An 18,828-nucleotide genomic window follows, 5' to 3' on the forward strand; every position below is an offset into this window, starting at 1 on the left:
GAGATTTATAGGTTACTGAAGTCTTGAGGAGCAGAATTATAGTTTACTAAGACTGGGTGAGAATATTTATAGGTTACTGATGTCTGAAGGAGGAGATCTATAGGTTATTTAAGTCTGGTGGAGCAGAATTAAAGGTTACTAAGCCTGGGAGGTAATATTTATAGGTTACTATGGTCTGGGGAGCAGATTTATAGGCTATTGATGTCTATAGGAACATATTTATAGGTTACTGAGGTCTATAGGAGCAGATTATAGGTTACTGAGGTCTGGGGGAGCAGATATATAGGTTACTGAGGTCAGTATGAGCAGATTTATAGGTTACTGAGGTCTGCAGGAGCAGATTTATAGGTTACTGAGGTCAGTATAAGCAGATTTATAGGTTTCTGAGGTCTGTAGGAGCAGATTTATAGTTTACTGAGGGCTGGCGGAGTAGATTTATTGGTTACTAAGGTGGGGGAGCAGATTTATAGGTTGCTGAGGTCTGGAGGAGCAAGTTTATATGTTACTGGGGTCTGGAGGAGCAGATATATAGGTTTAGTGAGGTCTGCGGGAGCAGATTTATAGGTTACTGAAGTCCGTGGCCGCAGTTTTATAGGTAACTGAGGTCTGGAGGAGCAGATTTATAATAATAATATAGGTTACTGAGGTCCAGGTGAGCAGATATATAGGTTACTGAGGTCTGCGGGAGCAGATTTATAGGTAACTGAGGTCTGGAAGAGCAGATTTTTAGGTTCCTGAGGTCTGCAGGAGCAGATTTATAGGTTACTGCGGTCAGGAGGAGCAGATTTATAGGTTCCTGAGGTCTGCGGGAGCAGATTTATAAGTTACTCAGATCGGGAGGAGGAGATTTATAGGTTACTGAGGTCTTGTGGATCAGATTTATAGCTTACTGAGGTCTAGAGAAACCAAATTATAGGTTACTGAGGTCTTGAGGATCAGATTTATAGCTTACTGAGGTCTGGAGGAGCACATTTATAGGGTATGAAGCCTAAGGGAGAAATGTATTGGTTACTGAAGCTTAGAGGAGCAGATTTATAGGTTCTTGAGGTCTGCGGGAGCAGATTTATAGGTTACTGCGGTCCGGAGGAGCAGATTTATAGGTTGCTGGGGTCTTGTGAGTCATATTTATAGGTTACTGAGGTCTGGAGGAGCAGATTTATAAGTTGAGTCTGGTGGATCAGATTTATAGGTTACTGAGGTCCAGATGGGCAGATGTATAGGTTACTGAGGTCTGGAGGATCAGATTAATAGGTTGAGTCTGAGGGAATAGATTTATAGGTTACTGAGGTCAGTGGCCACAGTTTTATAGGTTACTGAGGTATGGAGGAGCAGATTTATAATAATAATAATATAGGTTACTGAGGTCCAGGTGAGCAGATGTATAGGTTACTGAGGTCTGGTCTGGTGGATCAGATTTATAGGTTCCTGAGGTCTGCGGGAGCTGATTTATAGGTTACCGAGGTCCGGAGGAGCAGATTTATAGGTTACTGAGGTCCGGAGGAGGAGATTTATAGGTTACTGAGGTCTTGTGGATCAGATTTATAGCTTACTGAGGTCTGGAGGAGCAGATTTATAGGGTACTAAGCCTACGGGAGAAATGTATTGGTTAATGACTCTTAGAGCAGCAGATGTATAGGTTCTTGAGGTCTGCAGGAGCAGATTTATAGGTTGCTGGGGTCTTGTGGATCAGATTTAGAGGGTAATGAGGTCTGGAGGATCAGATTTATAGGTTGAGTCTGGGGGAATAGATTTATAGGTTACTGAGGTCCCTGGCCACAGTTTTATAGGTAACTGAGGTCTGCAGGAGCAGATTTATAGGTTACTGCGGTCTGGAGGAGCAGATTTATAGGTTCCGGAGGTCTGCAGGAGCAGATTTATAGGTTACTGAGGTCCGCAGGAGGAGATTTATAGGTTACTGAGGTTTGGAGGAGCATATTTATAGGGTACTAAGCCTAAGGGAGAAATGTATTGGTTACTGAAGCTTATAGGAGCAGATTTATAGGTTCTTGAGGTCTGCAGGAGCAGATTTATAGGTTACTGAGGTCCGGAGGAGCAGATTTTAGGTTGCTGGGGTTTGTGGATCAGATTTATAGGTTACTGAGGTCTGCAGGAGCAGATTTATAAGTTGAGTCTGGGGGAGTAGATTTATAGGTTACTGAGGTCCAGATGGGCAGATGTATAGGTTACTGAGGTCTGGTGGATCAGATTTATAGGTTACTGAGGTCTGGAGGACCAGATTTATAGGTTGAGTCTGGGGGAGTCGATGTATAGGTTACTGAGATTTAGATGAGCAGATGTATTGGTTACTGAGGTCTGGTGGATCAGATGTATACGTTACTGAGGTCTGGAGGACCAGATTTATAGGTTGAGTCTGGGGGAATAGATTTATAGGTTACTGAGGTCCGGAGGAGCAGATTTATTATAATAATAATATAGGTTACTGAAGTCCAGGTGAGCAGATGTATAAGTTACTGAGATCTGGTCTGGTGGATCAGATTTGTAGGTTACTGAGGTCTGGAGGAGCAGATTTATAGGGTACTAAGCCTGGGGGAGCAAATGTAGTGGTTACTGAAGCTTAGAGGACAGATGTATAGGGTACTGAATCTTAGAGGGGCAGATTTATAGGTAACTTAGGCCTAGAAAAACAGATTATAGGTAACTAAAGTAAGATATATACTGTAGGTTACAAAGGTCAAAAGTGGATTTAATGAAGCAAAGGGGGACAGATGTATAGGTTAACCAGGCCTAAAGGAGCAAAATAATTGTTTGCTGATGCCTAGAGGTGCAGATTTAGAAGTTGCAATGGTCTATGTGGCAAATTTATTGGCTTATAAGGTACTGAGACAAAGAGGGGCAGATGTATTGGTTACAGAGACCAAGATGGGTAAATGTATAGGTTAACATGGCCAAGAGGGTCAGATGTATAGGTTAAAGAAACCTAGAAGGGCAGATGTATAGGCTAACAAGGCCTAGAGGTCCATATATATATTTTTCTGGACTGAACATACAGTCTGTATATGTGTTTTTATTTATATATATGTGTATCTGTAAAATGGGACAGTTTGGAGAGGGGATGGGACGAAGTGTAAACAACAATATCTTATGTCATTAAGGGAATATTTTAAATATAATATAGGTTATACATGCAACCTAAAGGTAGGTTTCTTTCCTAAGATACAGTCCACAGCTTCATCAATTACTGTTGGGAATATCACTCCTGGCCAGCAGGAGGAGGCAAAGAGCATCACAGTCAAACTGTTAAGTATCACTTCCCTTCGCACAACCCCCAGTCATTTTCTTTGCCTTTAGTGCATGGAGGAGGTGAAGTTTAGGTGTCTGAGAACATTGGATTTATTTCACTTCAATCAAGATTTTATTATTTTAAGCCAGAGTAGGTGTGCTCTGTTCTTTCTCCTTTTTCAAAGTTTGGGTCTAGCCATACTCCACGTTAGTTTCTTCAGTAGGGCTGTGGTGGCTTTAAAGCAGTTAGGAACTTGTAAGGTGGGCCTTGCTGCATTTTCCTAACATACTTGCTGCCCCAGTATAGAAAGCCAGAGTAGGTTTACTCTGATTCTTTCTCTTTCTACAGGTCTCTGTGAGGAGCATGTGTCCTCTCATACCTTGTAAGCTGTCCTCCTGTTTGCTTCAACAGTAAATCCTAGCGTTTGTAAAACGTTAGTATTTACTTTCACTTTAAGGAGACTAAGGGGTTAATTATTTTATTATGATTTAAAGTTTTGCTTATTGTGGGCATTCAGCGTATTTCATAAATTTTGCAGGCTGCTTATTTTCTTCTTAATATGAGGAGAGTCCACGTCATCATTCCTTACTGTTGGGAAATACTGAACCTGGCCACCAGGAGGAGGCAAAGACACCCCATCAAAAGGCTTATATACTCCCCCTACATTCTTTATATCCCAGTCATTCTTTGCCTTTAGTCACAGGAGGTTGGCAGAGAAGTGTCAGAAGATACAGAGTAGTTCCTTATGGAGAGTATCTACTCTTCGAAATGAAATGGGACTGGAGTTTAAGTCTTGTCAGCCTCTCATTGAGAGTATTGACGAATGTTAGAGTTTGGAGATGCAGGGAGAGTCTTTCTGTGAATCCATCCAGACTTGTATTAACAGCTCCTAAGCAATCAATGTTGACGAGTTTCACTGCCTGCTTCCATTACTCAAGTCCATGTCAGGTGCGATGCTACAAGACTTGAGAGGCTGTGTTACTTTTCTACGGCATTGATTCCGGTAAGATCGTTTCAATTTTTATGCACATATGATAACGCAAGAAGACAGGGTCACAGTGTGGCTCCTTTTATCTGTATGGAATCAAGGGTTAATATCTACGGAAGGGGATTATTGAACAGGGGGGATTAATCACATAATTAATTTTATTTATTATGATTATGCTGCGACATGTGTGAGATGAGGCTCAGGCAGATGTTGGAATGTACAGGTTTTACTTTTGTTTTTGTAAGCCTTGCAGCCTGAAAGACTTGGCGTGCTTTTTCCTATAGCAGGGGCGCCCCAGCCATTGGGGGTATAAAGGTGCCATTTTATTTTATTATTCGATAGTCTGCTTTATAAGCGCAAGCTATGGAGGATTCTGATGCGTTAGAGGGTACTAATACCTGTCTATATTGTGAGGAGGCCGCAGTATACCCTCCTGCTCAATTATGTTCCACATGCCTTGATAATGTAATCATGTCAAAGAAAGTTAATATGTTTAGTACCACGGAGCCGTCCACCTCTGAGGTGCGCACCCTACAGTCATCTCCAAATACACATGCAGCTTCCCGTAGCACTCCTAATCCTCCATCTGGAGGGGCCCTTTTACCGCCAGACTTTACTGAGCAGTTACAAAAGGCAGTGTCTGCGGCCTTTAGTGCTTTACCTCGCCCTGCTAAGCACAAGCGAAAGGTCAAATATTGCTATCCTTCCCAGGGGTCATCTACTAGCTTATTGGATTTATCTGATACAAGATTATCCGTTGATGAAGACACCTCTGATACTTCAGAGGATGCTCTTTCTGGGTCAGAATCTGCTGCCTCTAAGCCTCCAGCTGTGGAGGAACCAGACTTTAGATTTAGGATTGAAAATTTACACTTTCTGCTAAAGGAAGTTTTGGCTACTTTAGAGGTCCCAGATCCTAAATTGCTTGAAGAACCTTTGATTCCTAAATTAGAAAAGGTCTACGAGGACAGGGTTGTACCACAGACTTTTCCGGGTGTCGTAAAGATGGTGAACATTATTAAGAATGAATGGGAAATAATTGGTTCTTCATTTTCCCCTTCTTCCTTTAAAACATTATTCCCAGCTTCCGGACTCCCCAAGGTGGATGGCGCTAACTCCACGCTTGCTAAGCGCACTACTATCCCACTTGAGGATAGTTTGTCGTTTAAAGAGCCCATGGATAAGAAGATAGAAACTCTGTTAAGAAAGATGTTTCAACATACAGGATATTTGTTTCTGTTGCTGCGGTTGCTGGAGCAGCTACCTACTGGTGTGACTCCTTATCTGAGTTGATTGAGGTGGAGGGTCCCCTCGACATGATCCAGGAAAGAATTAAGGCCTTAAGGGTGGCTAATTCTCTGAGAGGGTTATTGACACCGGCAAGGGAGTTCTTTGATATTTTGGTCTTTTCCGCCACACTTATTAGTATTGTGCTTCAGCAGTACGAGTTTGTTTTTAGACTAACTAGTTAGCGACCTGAAGCGCTAATATTGTTTAATATTTAAAGGGACAGTGCAAATTTAAGTTAAATAAAGTAGAAAAATTGTCATATTTTTATTTATGGTCCTTTCATGTGAATGTAGGCATGGATGTTTCTGTGTTGTTTAACCCCCTTTTTCCCTGATACACATTTTGTAAATGTATCACAACATGTAAAACATTAGGTAACACATTACGTTACTCATTATGGATTGTTACCCACTGAGCCAATGTCTCATAGGATGATGCTGTTCTGCTTATTTGCCTACAGAATTACTGCCCAGGTACCTTCTGCGGTATCTGTGGCTTTATCTGCCTTTCCTATAATTAAGAGAAAATGCAAGAGGAATATTAGAGATTCAAATAATAAGGTGCTACACAGGTTGCCCTTCCTCAGAAGCCTGATGAGGAGGATATGTCGGTTGCCTCTGAGGGTGAAATCTCAGATTCGGACAGTATAATTCCTTTATCTGATGATGAAGTAGTATCCTTTAGACTTAAGCTTGGACACCTTTGTGTATGGTTAAAGGAGGTTTTGGCTACTTTGGAGCTACTCCGATGCATTTGTCGTTGTCATCCCTAAGAATCTATTTAACTTTTTAAGTACTAGGATTCCTCTGTGGATGTTTTTCCTGTTCCAGATCGTGCTAGGAGATTTTTCACAGGAATGGGAGAAGTCAGGGTTTATTTTTTCCCCGTCTCTTGATTTTTCTTTTTTAAATTATGTTTCCTGTCGCTGTCTCCATTAAATATCAGGGCGCACAGTGCCTAAAGTAGTAGGGCATTTCTACTCTGGCTAAGAGAACTACGATTCCTAGAGGATAGCTGTTCATTTCAGGATCATTGGATCAAGTGCGGTATCTTATTGGAACAGAGTTGTAAAAGCGATGTTTTGTCTGATTCCAATTTGGTAGACTCTTTTGAGATCCAGTACAGAATTAAGGCTCTTAAGCTAGCCAATTCTTTTATTTCTGGGAGTTTTTTTAGCTGGGAGCCAAGATATCTGGCTTCGCTGTGCTAGCCCGTGGGGCGTTGTGGACAGTGGATTTTTCCTCTGAGTCCAAGTTCCTGGTGCTTTCGTACAAGGGTAAAACCTTGTTTGGTCCTGATCTGTCATGAATATTTCTGATTTTACGGGTGAAATTTTTTTTTTCTACCACAAGACAAGATGAAAGGCCCAAGGAGTTTTCCCCCAATCCGGGATTGGATCAAGTGGGGGCTGAATCTATCTGTCTTCAACGTGGATATGAGATGTCCCAGATAGGCTACGGACATAGTATCTCAAGGTATCTTCCGGGCAGCGGCCATGACAGATCGCACTTCTGCAAGCTGCTCCAGCCACCTAGCATAATCCCTTCATTATCATCCTTTACATGCAGCATCTAACCTAGAACCTAACATACTATTTATCTGTGTACGGACACTTTCGATCCCCTAGGACTAATCCAAATGACAACCGGCAATGTACTTGTGGGGCATAGGGAGAAGCACCGCATCGGAATAGGCTAAGTGTGGGATTGCTTAAACTGGAGATTTAGTGCTGAGCATATTCAGCGCAAGGGACATGGTTACGGTAGCTTCTGATTTAACTTTATTATTTTTCTGAAAACTTTGTCATTCAAGGCTCCCAATAGCGTCAATTTGGACTGACTTCAGTTTTTCTGGACACTCTTTTGGCAAGTTATTAATGTTAATTCTTTTATTGAGTAAGGTATGATGAATGTTTCATGCAGGGAAATAAGTTGGAGTTGTCTACGGGTTTTCGTCTTGTTTTTGTACAATATGGCTCACAGGGTACACTATCATTAGGTCTCCCTTTGTAGTCTAATCCCCACATGTAGTAAATCTTCCTCAGCTTGCAAGATGGCTTATCTTAAAAAAAAAATTGTTTTGTCCTCTAGTATAATATTGCTACCTACGCACTCTCTGGTGACTCAGCTATCAGCGGCCGAGATGGCAGGGTTCGCCATGTTGGTTTTTCTACAAACCTTGATATTGCGTGGGGGCATATATCTGCATATTAGCTGCATTTTTATATCACATAAAGGGTAAGACTGTTGTAGCCTGACATGGATTTATGTTACTTCCTGACCTCTGTTAAGCATACTGAATAACTTCTACTAGGTATTAGGCTTGCAGACTTTATAATTCATATTATATATCATACAATTTGGGAGATGGTGTTTTGCATCTGAGAGCAAAACCTTTTTAACTTAGTTATGTATATAGTCCACTGATTCCTATTAGGTTGGTACTAATGGTGCTTAGGACCTAGATGACTACTACTTAGCCTTCATAATACCTATAAAAATATATATTTACATCCCAAGTTCCAGGGCCTCTTCCCTTTTCTCCAACATAGGTGTGTCCGGTCCACGGCGTCATCCTTACTTGTGGGATATTCTCTTCCCCAACAGGAAATGGCAAAGAGCCCAGCAAAGCTGGTCACATGATCCCTCCTAGGCTCCGCCTACCCCAGTCATTCTCTTTGCCGTTGTACAGGCAACATCTCCACGGAGATGGCTTAGAGTTTTTTAGTGTTTAACTGTAGTTTTTTATTATTCAATCAAGAGTTTGTTATTTTGAAATAGTGCTGGTATGTACTATTTACTCAGAAACAGAAAAGAGATGAAGATTTCTGTTTGTATGAGGAAAATGATTTTAGCAACCGTAACTAAAATCCATGGCTGTTCCACACAGGACTGTTGAGAGCAATTAACTTCAGTTGGGGGAACAGTGTGCAGTCTCTTGCTGCTTGAGGTATGACACATTCTAACAAGACGATGTAATGCTGGAAGCTGTCATTTTCCCTATGGGATCCGGTAAGCCATATTTATTACGATCGTAAATAAGGGCTTTACAAGGGCTTATTTAGACTGTAGACTTTTCTGGGCTAAATCGATTCATTTTTAGCACATATTTAGCCTTGAGGAATCATTTTATCTGGGTATTTTGATATAATAATATCGGCAGGCACTGTATTAGACACCTTATTTCTTAGGGGCTTTCCCAAAGCATAAGCAGAGTCTCATTTTCGCGCCGGTGTGGCGCACTTGTTTTTGAGAGGCATGGCATGCAGTCGCATGTGAGAGGAGCTCTGATACTTAGAAAAGACTTTCTGAAGGCGTCATTTGGTATCGTATTCCCCTTTGGGCTTGGTTGGGTCTCAGCAAAGCAGATACCAGGGACTGTAAAGGGGTTAAAGCTTATAACGGCTCCGGTTCCGTTATTTTAAGGGTTAAAGCTTCCAAATTTGGTGTGCAATATTTTTAAGGCTTTAAGACACTGTGGTGAAAATTTGGTGATTTTTGAACAATTCCTTCATGTTTTTTCGCAATTGCAGTAACAAAGTGTGTTCAGTTTAAAATTTAAAGTGACAGTAACGGTTTTATTTTAAAACGTTTTTTGTACTTTCTTATCAAGTTTATGCCTGTTTAACATGTCTGAACTACCAGATAGACTGTGTTCTGAATGTGGGGAAGCCAGAATTCCTATTCATTTAAATAAATGTGATTTATGTGATAATGACAATGATGCCCAAGATGATTCCTCAAGTGAGGGGAGTAAGCATGGTACTGCATCATTCCCTCCTTCGTCTACACGAGTCTTGCCCACTCAGGAGGCCCCTAGTACATCTAGCGCGCCAATACTCCTTACTATGCAACAATTAACGGCTGTAATGGATAATTCTGTCAAAAACATTTTAGCCAAAATGAACCCTTGTCAGCGTAAGCGTGGCTGCTCTGTTTTAGTTACTGAAGAGCATGACGACGCTGATATTAATATCTCTGAAGGGCCCCTAATCCAATTTGAGGGGGCCAGGGAGGTTTTGTCTGAGGGAGAAATTACTGATTCAGGGAACATTTCTCATCAGGCTGAATCTGATGTGATTACATTTAAATTTAAGTTGGAACATCTCCGCATTTTGCTTAAGGAGGTATTATCCACTCTGGATGATTGTGAAAAGTTGGTCATTCCAGAGAAACTATGTAAAATGGACAAGTTCCTAGAGGTGCCGGGGCTCCCAGAAGCTTTTCCTATACCCAAGCGGGTGGCGGACATTGTTAATAAAGAATGGGAAAGGCCCGGTATTCCTTTCGTCCCTCCCCCCATATTTAAAAAATTGTTTCCTATGGTCGACCCCAGAAAGGACTTATGGCAGTCAGTCCCCAAGGTCGAGGGAGCGGTTTCTACTTTAAACAAACGCACCACTATACCCATAGAGGATAGTTGTGCTTTCAAAGATCCTATGGATAAAAAATTAGAAGGTTTGCTTAAAAAGATGTTTGTTCAGCAGGGTTACCTTCTACAACCCATTTCATGCATTGTCCCTGTCACTACAGCTGCATATTTCTGGTTTGATGAACTGATTAAGGTGCTCGATAGTGATTCTCCTCCTTATGAGGAGATTATGGACAGAATCAATGCTCTCAAATTGGCTAATTCTTTCACTCTAGACGCCACTTTGCAAGTGGCTAGGTTAGCGGCTAAGAATTCTGGGTTTGCTATTGTGGCGCGCAGAGCGCTTTGGTTGAAATCTTGGTCGGCTGATGCGTCTTCCAAGAACAAGTTACTAAACATTCCTTTCAAGGGGAAAACGCTGTTTGGCCCTGACTTGAAAGAGATTATCTCTGATATCACTGGGGGTAAGGGCCACGCCCTTCCTCAGGATAGGCCTTTCAAGGCAAAAAATAGACCTAATTTTCGTCCCTTTCGTAAAAACGGACCAGCCCAAAGTGCTACGTCCTCTAAGCAAGAGGGTAATACTTCTCAAGCCAAGCCAGCTTGGAGACCAATGCAAGGCTGGAACAAGGGAAAGCAGGCCAAGAAACCTGTCACTGCTACCAAGACAGCATGAAATATTGGCCCCCGATCCGGGACCGGATCTGGTGGGGGGCAGACTCTCTCTCTTCGCTCAGGCTTGGGCAAGAGATGTTCTGGATCCTTGGGCGCTAGAAATAGTCTCCCAGGGTTATCTTCTGGAATTCAAGGGACTTCCCCCAAGGGGAAGGTTCCACAGGTCTCAGTTGTCTTCAGACCACATAAAAAGACAGGCGTTCTTACATTGTGTAGAAGACCTGTTAAAAATGGGAGTGATTCATCCTGTTCCATTAAGAGAACAAGGGATGGGGTTCTACTCCAATCTGTTCATAGTTCCCAAAAAAGAGGGAACGTTCAGACCAATCTTAGATCTCAAGATCTTAAACAAATTTCTCAAGGTCCCATCGTTCAAGATGGAAACCATTCGAACTATCCTTCCTTCCATCCAGGAAGGTCAATTCATGACCACGGTGGATTTAAAGGATGCGTATCTACATATTCCTATCCACAAGGAACATCATCGGTTCCTAAGGTTTGCATTCCTGGACAAACATTACCAGTTTGTGGCGCTTCCTTTCGGATTAGCCACTGCTCCAAGGATTTTCACAAAGGTACTAGGGTCCCTTCTAGCGGTACTAAGACCAAGGGGCATTGCAGTAGTACCTTACCTGGACGACATTCTGATTCAAGCGTCGTCCCTCCCTCGAGCAAAGGCTCACACGGACATCGTCCTGGCCTTTCTCAGATCTCACGGCTGGAAAGTGAACGTGGAAAAGAGTTCTCTATCCCCGTCAACAAGGGTTCCCTTCTTGGGAACAATTATAGACTCCTCAGAAATGAGGATTTTTCTAACAGAGGCCAGAAAGACAAAGCTTCTGGACTCTTGTCGGATACTTCATTCCGTTCCTCTTCCTTCCGTAGCTCAGTGCATGGAAGTGATCGGGTTGATGGTAGCGGCAATGGACATAGTTCCTTTTGCGCGCATTCATCTAAGACCATTACAACTGTGCATGCTCAGTCAGTGGAATGGGGACTATACAGACTTGTCTCCAAAGATACAAGTAAATCAGAGGACCAGAGACTCACTCCGTTGGTGGCTGTCCCTGGACAACCTGTCACGAGGGATGACATTCCGCAGACCAGAGTGGGTCATTGTCACGACCGACGCCAGTCTGATGGGCTGGGGCGCGGTCTGGGGATCCCTGAAAGCTCAGGGTCTTTGGTCTCGGGAAGAATCTCTTCTACCGATAAATATTCTGGAACTGAGAGCGATATTCAATGCTCTCAAGGCTTGGCCTCAGCTAGCGAGGACCAAGTTCATTCGGTTTCAATCAGACAACATGACGACTGTTGCGTACATCAACCATCAGGGGGGAACAAGGAGTTCCCTAGCGATGGAAGAAGTGACCAAGATTATTCTATGGGCGGAGTCTCACTCCTGCCACCTGTCTGCTATCCACATCCCGGGAGTGGAAAATTGGGAAGCGGATTTTCTGAGTCGTCAGACATTGCATCCGGGGGAGTGGGAACTCCATCCGGAAATCTTTGCCCAAGTCACTCAACTATGGGGCATTCCAGACATGGATCTGATGGCCTCTCGTCAGAACTTCAAAGTTCCTTGCTACGGGTCCAGATCCAGGGATCCCAAGGCGGCTCTAGTGGATGCACTAGTAGCACCTTGGACCTTCAAACTAGCTTATGTGTTCCCGCCGTTTCCTCTCATCCCCAGGCTGGTAGCCAGGATCAATCAGGAGAGGGCGTCGGTGATCTTGATAGCTCCTGCGTGGCCACGCAGGACTTGGTATGCAGATCTGGTGAATATGTCATCGGCTCCACCTTGGAAGCTACCTTTGAGACGAGACCTTCTTGTTCAGGGTCCGTTCGAACATCCGAATCTGGTTTCACTCCAGCTGACTGCTTGGAGATTGAACGCTTGATTTTATCGAAGCGAGGTTTCTCAGATTCTGTTATCGATACTCTTGTTCAGGCCAGAAAGCCTGTAACTAGAAAGATTTACCACAAAATTTGGAAAAAATATATCTGTTGGTGTGAATCTAAAGGATTCCCTTGGGACAAGGTTAAGATTCCTAGGATTCTATCCTTTCTTCAAGAAGGATTGGAAAAAGGATTATCGGCAAGTTCCCTGAAGGGACAGATTTCTGCCTTGTCGGTGTTACTTCACAAAAAACTGGCAGCTGTGCCAGAGGTTCAAGCCTTTGTTCAGGCTCTGGTTAGAATCAAGCCTGTTTACAAACCTTTGACTCCTCCTTGGAGTCTCAATTTAGTTCTTTCAGTTCTTCAGGGGGTTCCGTTTGAACCCTTACATTCCGTTGATATTAAGTTATTATCTTGGAAAGTTTTGTTTTTAGTTGCAATTTCTTCTGCTAGAAGAGTTTCAGAATTATCTGCTCTGCAGTGTTCTCCTCCTTATCTGGTGTTCCATGCAGATAAGGTGGTTTTACGTACTAAACCTGGTTTTCTTCCAAAAGTTGTTTCTAACAAAAACATTAACCAGGACATTATCGTACCTTCTCTGTGTCCGAAACCAGTTTCAAAGAAGGAACGCTTGTTGCACAATTTGGATGTTGTTCGCGCTCTAAAATTCTATTTAGATGCTACAAAGGATTTTAGACAAACATCTTCCTTGTTTGTTGTTTATTCTGGTAAAAGGAGAGGTCAAAAAGCAACTTCTACCTCTCTCTCTTTTTGGATTAAAAGCATCATCAGATTGGCTTACGAGACTGCCGGACGGCAGCCTCCCGAAAGAATCACAGCTCATTCCACTAGGGCTGTGGCTTCCACATGGGCCTTCAAGAACGAGGCTTCTGTTGATCAGATATGTAGGGCAGCGACTTGGTCTTCACTGCACACTTTTACCAAATTTTACAAGTTTGATACTTTTGCTTCTTCTGAGGCTATTTTTGGGAGAAAGGTTTTGCAAGCCGTGGTGCCTTCCATTTAGGTGACCTGATTTGCTCCCTCCCTTCATCCGTGTCCTAAAGCTTTGGTATTGGTTCCCACAAGTAAGGATGACGCCGTGGACCGGACACACCTATGTTGGAGAAAACAGAATTTATGTTTACCTGATAAATTTCTTTCTCCAACGGTGTGTCCGGTCCACGGCCCGCCCTGGTTTTTTAATCAGGTCTGATAATTTATTTTCTTTAACTACAGTCACCACGGTACCATATGGTTTCTCCTATGCTATTATTCCTCCTTAACGTCGGTCGAATGACTGGGGTAGGCGGAGCCTAGGAGGGATCATGTGACCAGCTTTGCTGGGCTCTTTGCCATTTCCTGTTGGGGAAGAGAATATCCCACAAGTAAGGATGACGCCGTGGACCGGACACACCGTTGGAGAAAGAAATTTATCAGGTAAACATAAATTCTGTTTTTTGTTATACATAGTTGTGCCCTCAATTATCTAGCTTTTAGAATTACTAAGCAGGTGTCATAACCGTATGCACTACAAAATAAGGCATTAGGCTTGCAGACTTTATAATTCATACTATATATCATACAAACTGGGAGATGGTGTTTTACATTTGAGAACTACCCAATAATTATTGTATTGACAGAACTGATAATCCCACCAGCCTTCTCCCCAAAACCTTTTTAACTTAGTTATGTATATATAGTTCACTGATTCCTATTAGGTTGACACTAGTGGTGCTTAGGACCCAGATGACTACTACTTAGCCTTCATTATACCTATATAAATATATATTTACATCCCAAGCTTCAGGGCCTCTTCCCTCTTTTTTATATATCAAACCCTGCACAGGGTTGGATTTTACAACCCTCCAACCTGGTGGCTGCGATCTCATTTACCTACACATAGCTGTGCCTTCAATTATCTAGCTTTTAGAATTAATAAGCAGGTGTCATAATCGTATGCACTACAGAATATTTACACCAGTGTTTTCATTTGAGATCCAGGAGTGGTCTCTTCTATCTAAGGATACCTTCCCATACTATCATTATCTATTTATTTGAGGCCCATGAGTGGCCTCTGGCATGTCTAGGAAGGTTTGAACTCTGTTAGAAATGTTATATATGTGCTATGATTTTGTTATGTTTATTCATACTGCCTAATCTTTATGGCATTACCCTAGTTCCTTGTGCATGTTACAAAATGTTATAAAAACGAGGTTTATCATTGAGATCCATAAGCGGTCTCCTATGTTTATAATTACCTTCTCTAGCTTTTATATTTCATTTTACTTATAGAGGTCCAAGAGTGGCCTATGATGTCATTTAGAAGGTCTCTAGCTGTTTGGCATCTTACCTATATAATGTCTATATGGTGTGTAAATTGTTGGCTCTATATTTCTTTTCTTTTTATTTTACTGTTTGTGCCTTTTGTAAAACTGAAGCCTTATTTTATGTGATGTAAAAATTGTTCTTTATAAAAAAATAAATAAAAAATAAATAAATATATATCATACCTTCCTTCCAGAGGCAAATTCCTCCTCAAATTTATCTGCAGGCCAGGTAAAAGTGAGACTTTTTTAAGTGTGTTCGGTACCTCTCTTCTCTATGAGTGACAGTTCCAGTTCCTGTTAGGGTACAGGGTCTAGAATTCTATTCATTCCTGTTTGTGGTTCCAGAAAAAGAGGGAATTGTTCATCCTATGATAGATCTAAAGTGTCTCAACAAGTTTTCTCAGGGTATTGTCCGTCAAAATGGAAACCAGTGGTTCCATTCTTCCTTTGGTCCAAGAGGGTCAGTTCATGGTGACCATAGACCTGGAGGACGTAAATTTTCAAGTTCCTGAGTTTTGCCTTTCTGTCAAACACTTTCAGTTTGTGGCTCTTCCCTTTGGCCTTGCCATGGCTCCCAGAGGATCTATCTTGGCAGTGATCAGGTTTTGGGATATTGCTGTGGTACCCTTCCTAGACGACACAATGGTTCAGATGCCATCTTTTCAACAAGCACACTCTCATACAGAGATCTTCTTGTCTTTTCTTCATTCCCACGGATGGTAAGTGAATCTGAAAATGTTTCCCTTGTTCCAGTTACAGGGGTATTTTTTTTAGGGACCATATTAGTTTCCCTATCTCGGAAAATATTTTGGTCAGAGGTCAAAAAATAGAGGATTCTTTCCCCTTGTTTCTTCGGTACTCTACTGTTTGGCCCTTTAGTGAATCAATGTATGGAGGTAATTGGTCTGATGGTTCTTTCATTGGACATCTTCCCTTTGCTCAATTCCTACTGAGAGACTGCTATTATGCATGCTCAGATAGTGGACTGGGGATCTTGTGGCTCGGAGAATAGATCTAGATCTGTCGTACATTAGATTCTTCCCTGTAGATTAGAGAGGGGAATTAGTAGAACTGAATGTGGCTCAACACATAAGCAAACAGTGTTGTAAAACACAGTGCCATGGGTTCAGATCCCCACACAGTCTTGTAAGGCAGAATGCCTTCCAGACATTTTAAGTAGATTGCACGCTTAGCTTGAGAGAGGTATCGCTCGCTTAGCTTGCGGGATTGTTGCTGCATTCTCCAGAATAGTTTTTTTTTTCCAGTAACATCTGTCTCGGAGCACATGTTTCTGGAGACCTTCCTGAGTATTAGTGACCACGGTCGCTAGCCTGTTGGGTGGGTGACTATAGACTTGAGAGGAGTCTGCTCTTCCCATAACCATCTTGGAGTTGAGAGTGATCTACAATGCTCTGATGGCTTGGCCTCAGTTCTCTTAACCGGTTTTTCAGGTTCTAGTTGAACTTTTTCATCTCAGTGGTTTACATTAACGACCTGGGAGGAATCTGGGGTTCCTTTGCCTTGACTGGAGTGGTTTGTTCGGTGGGCGGACACTCATCATTCGATGTTTTTCCACTATTCACATTTCAGGAGTAAATACCGGTAGCAGACTTCTTGAGCTGTTAGATTTTTCATCCCGGGGAGTGGGTGCTTCTCTCTGAGGTTTTCTCCAGGTTAACCCTTAAAGGGGGGGTGCTGGAGTTGGAGATGGCAGTACGCTAAGCTTCCAAGTTATGTTAAAGGTCAAGAGATTATCAGGCTGCTCTGTTAGATACCCTGACGGTTCCTTGGAATTTCAGTCAGACACTCCTGTTCCTCAGTTTGTTCTCCTTTCACGAGTCATTGCTCGTATCAAATAGGAGTGAGCATCAGAATTTTAATAGTTCCTTCATAGTCTCGCAGGTTCTGGTATTCAAATTTATTTCTTCCACCTTGGTAGTTGCTCCTGAGTAAGGACCTTCTAATTCAGGGTCCTTTCTGTCATCCTCTTTTCGTTTTCCTGAAGCTTTCTGCTTGGAGATTTAATGCTTAGTTCTGCCTAAGCGTGGTTTTTCTGAATCAGTCATTGAGACCATGATTCAGGCTCGCAAGTCTGTTACTGGTATCTTTTACCATAAGGTATAGTGTAAATTCCCTGATTGGTGTGTATCCCAGCTCTACTATTGGTAGTAGGGTTAGGATTCTTAGGGATTTTCCCTTTCTCCGGGAAGGGTTGGAGGACAGTTTGTCCTCCTCTCTGAAGGTTCAGATTTCTGTGTTATCCTTTTTTACACAAGTGTCGGGCGGATGTGCAGACGTGTAATCCTTTTGCCCAGCCCTGGCTAGTATCAGGTCTGTGTTTAAGACTGTTGCTCCTCTTGGAGTTTTAACCTTGGTTTTTAGGTTTTGCAGAAGGCTCAGTTTGAGCCATTGCATTCCATAGATTTTGAAGATGTATCTTGCAAGTTTTCCTTTTTACTATATATTCTGCTCGGAGAGTTTAGGATTTGCAGTATGATTAGATTTATCTTATTTTAGATAAGGCGGTTATTTATCCTAAGTAAAAAAATGTTGTTTGGGAATTTGGTGTTCCCTCTCTGTGTCATCATTCTTATCTCTTGAAGAACGTGTGTGCACAATTTGGATGTTGTGCATGCTTAATATTTTTTCTTCTATTTTTGTTTATTTTCTCTGTAACAGAAGACTACTGCTGCTTATCTTTTCACTGGTTGAGAAGTTTAATTGTTTGCTTTTCAGACTGCAGGGCTGCAGTCTCTTGTGATAGTTATGCCTCATTACTCTGGGGCTGTCTTTTCTTCTTGGGCTTTCAAAAATGAAGCTTCTGTGGAACAGATTTACAAGGCAGCAACTTGGTCTTCCTTGCATACTTTCCAAATTTTATAAATTTTATTTATTTTGCTTTTGGGAGTAAGGTTATTCAAGCGGTGGTGCCTTCTGTTTCGGTCTGCCTGTCTTGTCCCTCCCTATTCATTTGTGTCCTCTAGCTTGGGTATTGATTCCCAACAGTAATTGATGAAGACGTGGACTCACCGTATCTTAGGAAAGAAAAGAAAATTCATGCTTACCTGATAAATTTGTTTCTTTCCGTATAGGGTGAGTCCACGGCCCCGCCCTTTATTTGAAGACAGTTGTTTTTTTACTAAACCTCAGGCACCTCTACACCTTGTGTTACTTCTTTTTCTCTCCTTTTTCCTTCGGTCAAATGACTGGGGGTTGTGGGAAGGGAAGTGATACTTAACAGTTTGAGTGTGGTGCTCTTTGCCTCCTCCTGCTGGCCAGGAGTGATATTCCTAACAGTAATTGATGAAGCCGTGGACTCACTGTATCCGGAAAGAAACAAATTTATCAGGTAAGCATAAATTTTCTTTTTTTATTTGTATTTTAGAATACAAAAACAAACCAATGACACAGGTTAAGAAGATGGGACTTACAGATGAGGAAAATAGTAATTTCTTGATAATTTTGTTTTAAAAATAAAATAAAAAATGTGTATTTCTTTCATAAAGTATGGAAAGTCCACAACATCATCAATTACTAGTGGGAATATCACTCCTGGCCAGCAGGAGGACGCAAAGAGCAACACATCAAAGCTGTTAAGTATCACTCCCCTACCCATAATCCCCAGTCATTCTCTTTGCCTCTGTCAATGGAGGAGGTGAAGTTTTTGGTGTCTGAAGAAAATTGGATTTCTCTCGCTACAAGCAAGATTTTTGGGTCTAGCCGTAGTCCACGTTAATCTCTTCAGTAGAGTTGTGGTGGCTTTAAAGCAGTTAGATAGTTGTGAGGTGGCCCTTGCTTAGTTTTCAAACATATTTGCTGCCCATGGTATAGAAAGCCAGAGTAGGTTTACTCTGTTCTTTCTTTTTCTACAGGTCTCTGTGATGAGTATGTGTCCTCTCACACCTTGTAAACTGCCTGACAGGTATTGGAGACTGTGGACTTAATAAGGTTGAGCTGCAACATTATCTGGGACATGTTATGTCCTTTATAAGTACGGATGCACCGAAATTTCGGCCGTAGAAACTTTTCGGCCG

General features: G+C 42.1%; 1 protein-coding gene across 2 annotated transcripts in view; it reads left to right on the top strand.

Annotated features, from left to right (window-relative positions):
- Positions 1-18,828, top strand: part of LOC128654741 (ankyrin repeat domain-containing protein 50) — a 118,689-nt gene that overhangs the window by 72,760 nt on the left and 27,101 nt on the right. The window lies entirely within an intron of this gene.

Source organism: Bombina bombina, chromosome 3 (genome assembly GCF_027579735.1).
Source record: "Bombina bombina isolate aBomBom1 chromosome 3, aBomBom1.pri, whole genome shotgun sequence".
NCBI classification, from domain to species: Eukaryota; Metazoa; Chordata; class Amphibia; order Anura; family Bombinatoridae; genus Bombina; species Bombina bombina.